The sequence below is a fragment of the Coptis chinensis genome, chromosome 7 (assembly GCF_015680905.1).
Source record: "Coptis chinensis isolate HL-2020 chromosome 7, ASM1568090v1, whole genome shotgun sequence".
In the NCBI taxonomy this organism is placed as follows: domain Eukaryota; kingdom Viridiplantae; phylum Streptophyta; class Magnoliopsida; order Ranunculales; family Ranunculaceae; genus Coptis; species Coptis chinensis.
The window spans coordinates 51,482,291-51,490,726 of record NC_141462.1 but is presented as its reverse complement, the minus strand read 5'-3'; the positions used below and the strand labels follow the sequence as shown (position 1 = coordinate 51,490,726).

Below are 8,436 nucleotides of genomic sequence, written 5' to 3'. Positions count from 1 at the left end.
TTTTTTTACCAAACCTTCTCATCATTGACTCTTTGTTGTCTTAGAAAGAGCGCGGAGCTTTGAAGTGTGGTCAGCATCTAAGCAAGTTAAATCAATGGAATATGAAGTCAGAATTTAAAAAGTCTCCTAGATTTGAAAACGAGCTTAGAAGGACGGGCTTGTATGATCTCGTGATGGGAGTATACGAGCACCAGGATTCTGTGTTGGTCTATCCGTTTGTAGAAAGGTGGCAACCGGAGACCAACACATTTCATATGTCATTCGAGGAGATGACTATCACTTTGGATGATGTCTCTCAAATCCTAGGAGTCTCAATAAGAGGAAAAGTCGTGAAAGGCGACATTAATTTGAAGTTGGAACAGACTGAGAAACTGCTGAACCATGCTCTTGATATATCTATGGGAGCGATTAAGGCAGAGTTGCAAGCCAGCCACTTCATATCAAAAGTAAGGTTAGAATTTCTGAGGCATCACATGGCCGGGAAGGTGCATGGCAGTGATATTATAGCAAAAGGGAAACCTGTGAAGAAGGCATCGACTTTGAAGAAGGCCCAACGTGCTGTCAGAGGTTATTTGTTATTCTTCTTTGGATGTACTCTCTTCCCCGACAAGTCTGGGACTGTAGTGCCTATTTGTTATTTAAGGTTGCTGTTGAAGTTTAGCGAGATCAAAGACTATGCGTGGGGTGCAGCAATACTTACATATTTGTACTGCGGTCTTGGGGCTCCCATAGGTGCCAAAGTGAAAGGCATTATAGGCTATTTCACTCTCCTACAGGTAAATCTTTAGTATTTTTGTTTATATTTTCAATGTTAACCCTTTATCTATTTATTAGTATTTTAATTGTGTGTGTATATAAATCTAGGCGTGGATCTACGAGTACTTCCTGCACTTCAGGCCAATCCCAAACCTGGAGTATGAGTTGGCACAGCCTCGATGTCGTAGGCACTCTCAGTTACCGCTCTGCACTATGCTAACACAAAACATGCATTATAGTGTTATCGAAAGTTTCTTGATGATACAAATTGTCAAATGGTAAGTATATGAATTTGTTTAATATTTTATTGATTAATTGATCGTTTGAGTATGTCATTAATGGTTGATTTTCTCATATGACAGGTTGAATGGTGGCCCTACAACAATGTCAGAGCCACATGCTTGGTGGATGAGATTGCATATTTTGGGAGATTTATATGCTTTCTTGGTGTCGTGGAGCTTTACTCTGTTTGTAGGGTGGTGCGTCAGTTGGGTCACGTCCAGTTTATACCCGCCAATCCTCAACACCCAATTGAAGTGACGAGAACTACTTGCGGACGCAGATACAAGGTGAAATGGAATCTTGCTTCGGTATATTGGACCACATGGGAGAATCACATGATCCAACACCAAAATCGAGGACCTCCGGCTACTTATCCATGGGAGTGTCAGTGGGGCTACATGGAATGGTATGAAAAGAATACTCACATTCGAATGATAAATCCCGAGCTTCCTATACATTTCTCCCTACATACACTTCCTAGTTCCAGTACTCAGCTGGTGAGTTTTGTCATTTCATAATTGTAGTTCCGCTCTTGAAACTGTAAATACTAAATGGCACCTCATACTAAATTGCTTTTGCAATCTTTTTTTGACAGAGCAACGTCCTCGATGAAACTACTCTCATGATAGAGAGAGGTTTGCAATTGGGTGGGCCTGCGATTCCCGAGGAATCAAGGACTGAATTCCGCAATGCAGAAAACTTGACCCAGTGCAAGTTTATTGGTGGGCATTACCGTTGTGATTGTGTCTAATGGATATGAAGATGATTTTTTGGGATATCGATTAGGGTTTTGTATATGGATTAGGCTTTGGTATATGGATTAAGCTTTATTGTATAATTTCATGGTTTTGGTTTTGGTGGAAATTTGATGTATACGAATGTATGGAATTTAAAGTTTATGAATTTGGAATTTGAATTTGAATTTGAATTTGAATTTGAAGTTTGGAATTTGAAGTTTATGAATTTGGAATTTTAATTTGAAGTTTGGAATTTGGAATTTGAAGTTTACGAATGTATATGAATTTGATTTTGGAATTTGGTTATGTGCGTTTGAATATGAATATGAATTTAGTTTGGATATGAAAAGAAGAACAAAATTATAAAAAATTTGCTTGGATTTTGGTCTAGATGACCCAGCCAAGTCGCCCAAAAGCATCCCCAACGATCTCACCAGATCGTTCACAGAGCTTTTAAGGCTAATCAATCTCTTCAGACCACGAGGTATCTATAATGACCTATTCAGACCGCTCGAATATAGAACTGAACGACCTCACCAGATCATGGAGATGTACACATAAACGACCCAAACATACCGTTCGAATAAATTTTATCATACACATATGGCCTTAACGATTTGTGCAAATTGCTTGGGAATACAATGCACGATCCACACAAGTCGTTCAGACATTTGTAGACATTTTGAATTTTGGGCCTTGAATTTTAATTATGAAATTTTTAGTAAAATTTGAAATTAAGATAGCTAGATAGAACAAACAATTTCCATGAGACTTCGGTACTAAATTTGTTAACCCTAAACCCTAAACGATTTGTTGATTCACATTTGTGAAAGTGATTAAAACCTATGAAGCACGGACACTCCTCTAAGGGCAACGTATCCGTGTCGGACACGTATCCGACACCAACACTCCTCGATACGCCTCCGACACGTGTCGGATCCTCGATTTGGAGTGTCGGATTTATTAATTAATTTATAGAATTTCTGACACTCCATGGACACACAGGGGACACTTCTACATTTTACTGTAATTAATTTTAAAAGAGTGATTAAAATACTTAAAAATAGCATCTAAAAAAATGGATATTATAAAGTTTATAAAGTAGTTCATACAGATCGAAAGTTCTTACAAAGCACTTTTACTTAAAATGCATTCAATAAAAAACATGAATTACTCAAATAGAGTGATCGGTCATAAATTCAAAAAAGCCAAAACATAAAATGAAAAAAAAAAAAATATATATATATATATATATATATATATACTAGAACGGGGACGGGGTTTCTAGTTTATTACCTATTGATTCCCATATGGTCAGGATTATAAATGGATAAATTATTTTTATTTTCACTGGAGACTAGGAATCGATGGGCTTTCCATAGGATCTATTTTACTCACGGGATTCATCACTACTTTAGCCACTTTAGCGGCTTGGCCAGTTACTCGAGATTCAAAATTGTTCTATTTCCTAATGTTAGCAATGTACAGCGGTCAAATAGGATCATTTTCTTCTCGGGATATTTTACTTTTTATCATGTGGGAGTTAGAATTAATTCCTGTCTACCTACTTCTATCCATGTGGGGAGGGAAGAAACGTTTGTACTCTGCTACAAAATTTATTTTGTACACACAATCAGGTTCTATTTTTTTCTTAATGGGAGTTCTAGGTATGGGTTTATATGGTTCCAACGAGCCAACATTAAATTTTGAAACATCAGCCAATCAATCGTATCCTGCGGCATTAGAAATAATATTATATTTTGGATTTCTTATTGCTTATGCTGTAAAATTACCGATTATACCCCTGCATACATGGTTACCGATACCCATGGAGAAGCACATTACAGTACATGTATGCTTTTAGCGGAATCTTATTAAAAATGGGAGCATATGGATTGGTTCGATCAATATGGAATTATTACCCCATGCTCATTCTATATTTTCTCCCCGGTTGATGATAGTAGGCTAATTCAAATAATCTATGCAGCTTCAACATCTCCCGGTCACAAGAATTTAAAAAAGAGAATTGCCTATTCCTCCAGATCTCATATGGGTTTCATAATTATAGGAATTGGTTCCATAACTGATCTGAGGACTCAACGGAGCCATTTTACAAATGATCTCTCATGGATTTATTGGTCTTTGCACTTTTTTTGGCGGCGGAACGAGTTACGATAGAATATGTCTTGTTTATCTCGAAGAAATGGGAGGAATAGCTATCCCAATTCCAAAAAATATTTACAATGTTCAGCAGCTTCTCGATGGCTTCTCTTGCATTGCTGGAATGAGTGGCTTTGTTGCAGAATTGGTAGTTTTTTTTGGACTCATTACGAGCCAAAAATTTCTTTTAATGCCAAAAATACTAATTACTTTTGTAACGGCAATTGGAATGATATTAACTCCTATTTATTCATTATCTATGTTACGTCCGGATGTTCTATGGATACAAGCAATTTTATGATTCAAATTTAAATTTTTGGATTCGGACCACGAACTGCTTTTGTTTCAATCTGTATCTTTATACCCGTAATAGGTCTTGGCATTTATCCGGATTTCGTTCTATCACTATCAATTGACAAGGTAGAGGCTATTATATCTAATTACTTTTATAGATAGTTTTCATCACTAAGACATATAAAAAGATAAAAATATATAATTTTTTTTAGCTCGTTGTACAATGAAACCTAAACTTAATAAGTATTCTTTTTCCTTCTTTACTTCTTAAAATTGAAAAAAAAAAATGATTAATGAATTGTAATTCGATACTTTTGTAGTTTTGAGAACCATTTGAATCAAGTAGTGGTTCAAATGGTTCTCAAAAACTCATACAAACTTTTGTTAGATATGCTATTACTATGTAAAAATGTAATATTTAATGTATTCGTAAGGTCTTTTATTCAATTAGATGTTAATGCGAATGAACCATAACTATGTAGCCCTATTCCTAATAGATTTACTCCAAAATAGCATATCCAAATTATAAAAAATCCCATAGAGGACACAATTGCAGAATTGGAGCCTTGCAAATTTTCAGTTGTTCTAGTATGTAAATAAATTGCTTAATATGGTCCAAGTAATAAATGCCCAAGTTTCCTTTGGGTCCCAATTCCAATAGGATCCCCATGCCTCATTAGCCCATACTGCTCCCGAAAGAATACCTATGGTTAAAAATATAAACCGAGACTAATGACACGAGAACTCCAACAATCCAATTGTTGAATTAATTGGTACTTGTGATAGTTTCTAAACGAGATAAAACAATTGTTTCAGAAAACATTGCTTATTTCATTCACGTATTGCAGTTAAGCCAAAGTAAAAGGCCCGTAGTTAAATGATTGTTTTATATTTACCAAAGATTTCTATATTTTTTGAAATGTAATAACTAGAAGAGCCACCGATAATAATAATGATCCACACGTAAGAGCTGCATAGCTTAATACCATCATACTTACGTGCATCATTAACCACCAATGTGATTGTAGAGCAGGTACTAATATTGTGGATTGATGCATTTTACTTAAAAGACCAAGTAGCAAATCCTTGGGTAAAAATAGCACTTGGCGCAGTTATGGCATTTAAATTATTTTTGTGGTTTCTAAAATAGGGAACCATATGAATAATGGAGAAACTCCATGAAAGGAACATTAATGATTCATATAAATTACTTAAGGGTAAATGTCCTGAATAAATCCAACGAATAACTAATAATCCTGTTATACATAAAAAGTAGCTACCATTCCTTTTTCCGGCCGAATCATATACAGCCTATGATTTTAGTAGACTAATAAGTTCATCAAATAAATGGTAATTAGAATTGAAACAATCGACAAAGAAATGTGAGTTAATATATGTTCTAAAGTAAAAGTATCATAAAAAATCCTAAAAAAAGGATGTCCTCCAACAATGGAATATAAACCCGAAATTTTATTCTATACATTATAAGAGTTATTCTAGTATTTCTTTTTACTTTTTTTTTTTTTTTAGATGCCGCCACTTTCGGACTCGAACCGAGATGCTCTAGCACTGCTTCCTAAGAGCAGCGTGTCTACCGATTTCACCATAGCGGCTTGCTCGAAATCATAATAGCCCATCCACCTTCAATCGTCGATATTGAGGGAGGAGATTCAATGCAATATCTTGAGGAACATTAATAAATATCACTCAAATTCCTATTTGAACGTTCAGTAATCCTTACCTTAATTGTAGTGGGGGGGGGCGGTTTTTGTTTTAACAATGCAATGTCCTTTCGTAAGGGTTAAGCTCTTCTGGAATTGAATTGACGAGTTGTAACTAGACAATTCCGTTCTAAACACATGCCTAGAACTTAAAATTTTTTTATACCCCATTCTTATTTTTTGATTATTTATTCATTTTATCATTTATCTGATTTTATGAATTCGAAATTGAAAAAAAAAAAGCTTATTATGAAAAGCGAATCGATGGGGAAAATAATAATCCCCATCTCACAAATAAAACACACAAAAAAAGAAGGATTAAACTTTGTTCGTCAGGAGAAAGAGCAATGTAATCAGAATCAATCCCAAGTTTATTGACATTTGCTTCTCCACCAGGTTTAGACCTCGTTTGGGTAATAATCTAAAAAGCTTAGAAGGAGAAAGTTGTTTTAGACTACGTGGCGAGTTCTAATAGCTGGATAGAGAGTTTGAATTTTGCTCAAACTCCTTCCCTACAGAATTTTTCAAAAATTTGATTCCTGCTTTTGGATAAGTCGTTGGATATAGCTTCCCGTTAAGAGCTTCTCCTAAAGAATTTGCCTTGATTAGTTCGATTACATCCATCATCTTCCTCCAACTTGGTTTCAATTGTGTTCTTTCTCCTTTCTAGTTCTGGTTTCTAGTTTTGGGAGAATGAACAATAAGAAACTTCTTCACCAAGTTATTCCAGTTTTGACCTTTAGTATGAGTGGTTGATAATCCTGCGCATATGAAATTTGGGTGCACCCTGCGCACCCTGTACGTGCTCTTAAAAAATAACTCACATATATCAACTAATGCATATCTCTTTAAATTACATGAACAAGAATAATTAGTACACATGTGAGAAGGTTGCATTGCATGGCAATTTAGGGGGTTGCATAGAATCCTGTATTGGCAAAGGAGCAAAAGAGGTGGTATACTACTGCTGTTTTACATGTTATGTCAAACTAAAACCATCATGAATAAGATGCAAGTGTACGTTTAGCCTAGCTAGCAATTCTTGGAGAACAACTAGTAACGTGCCAAACATGCTAATTAAAACCCTTACACCACCAGCACACTACCACCTAGTGGATCAACAAGATACCTCCTACAACACCTACACACACCACGCTTACACCACCAACACACACCTACACCACCAACATAGTACACCACACATATACCACCAATACACTACACCACACATATACCACCAGCACAAATACCTTTGCACCACACACCACATCAACACACCTCACACATCCTAGCACCTACACCACACACCACATCACCAAAGCACATAATAATTTAATTTAATTTAAACATTCATACCATACCATGCATGTATAACAACATTCAAGCATAAATAACTTCACTTGGCAAGACAATCAATGCTCAAAAGGAAATGGTCTCTAAAACAAGCATTTCAAATTTATTCTAAGCTTGGCACCCCAAATAACACAACAATACATAGTCAATTTTGTGTTAGGGTGCCAAAAAGTGCTAAATAAAATGGAATTGGATCCTGATCGATTCGAACCATCAACTTCTCAATTATTTAAGCGCTCTGCCATTTTGAGCTTATGGATCCATTGTATCTCATATATGCATTAACAAATTACTATAGGAAACAATGAATACCCCAGTTCTTGTTTGACAACAACAACAACAAAATTCGAAAGAAACTCACACAGACTTGCACCACTTACCAAAGACCTAGCGGCCTGCAAGCGAGTGCACCACTTGCCGCCAGCGGCAACACCACTTATCGACAAAGCACCCGCAACAATAGCGATGCGGCGCTTGTCGGTAGCATACCACAGCAGAGCAGCACTTGCCAATAGCAACAACACCCACACACTTGCACAACACACACACACACACACCTACACACACACACACACACACACACACACACACACACACACACACACACACACACACACACGCGAAATGTAACATACCCACATTACCAAAGAAGGTAAAGAAAGACATCCAAATCACCAAAACATTAAGAAACCACCAAGAACTTTACAAAGAACATATCTGAGCAAATCCCATTGCATGAAAACACTTGATCTTCGAAACCCAAACCTTAAAACAACAAAATCAACATACCCATTGCACCAAAATGAAGGTCAAGCAAGCTACTAGAGCATCATTGTATCTCTACTCTTCAACACACTAATTTCACTTAAATGGCAAGATTTGAAGCTCTATTAATCTTTGAGGAACAAAGAACAGGATGAGTAGAGAAAGAATGGAGTTAAACAAAGAACATGCATCCTAGAATTAATTCCTAAAACTACATAGAGAAAATCACCTACAGCAAGACGAAAGCTCTACATAGCAAACAAGACAAATTAGTAAAGAGATCAACAAAAAAATTAAAAACTAAACATGATTCACACAACACAGAGATTCAAACAATCATTAGACACAAGAAGCCTTTCCAAGTCTAC

The 8,436-nt window shown here is 36.1% G+C and overlaps 1 pseudogene; it reads left to right on the top strand.

Moving 5' to 3' along the window:
- The first annotated feature begins 101 nt into the window (after positions 1-101).
- LOC147487848 (uncharacterized) lies at positions 102-4,533 on the top strand (annotated as a pseudogene).
- Positions 4,534-8,436: the final 3,903 nt, after the last annotated feature.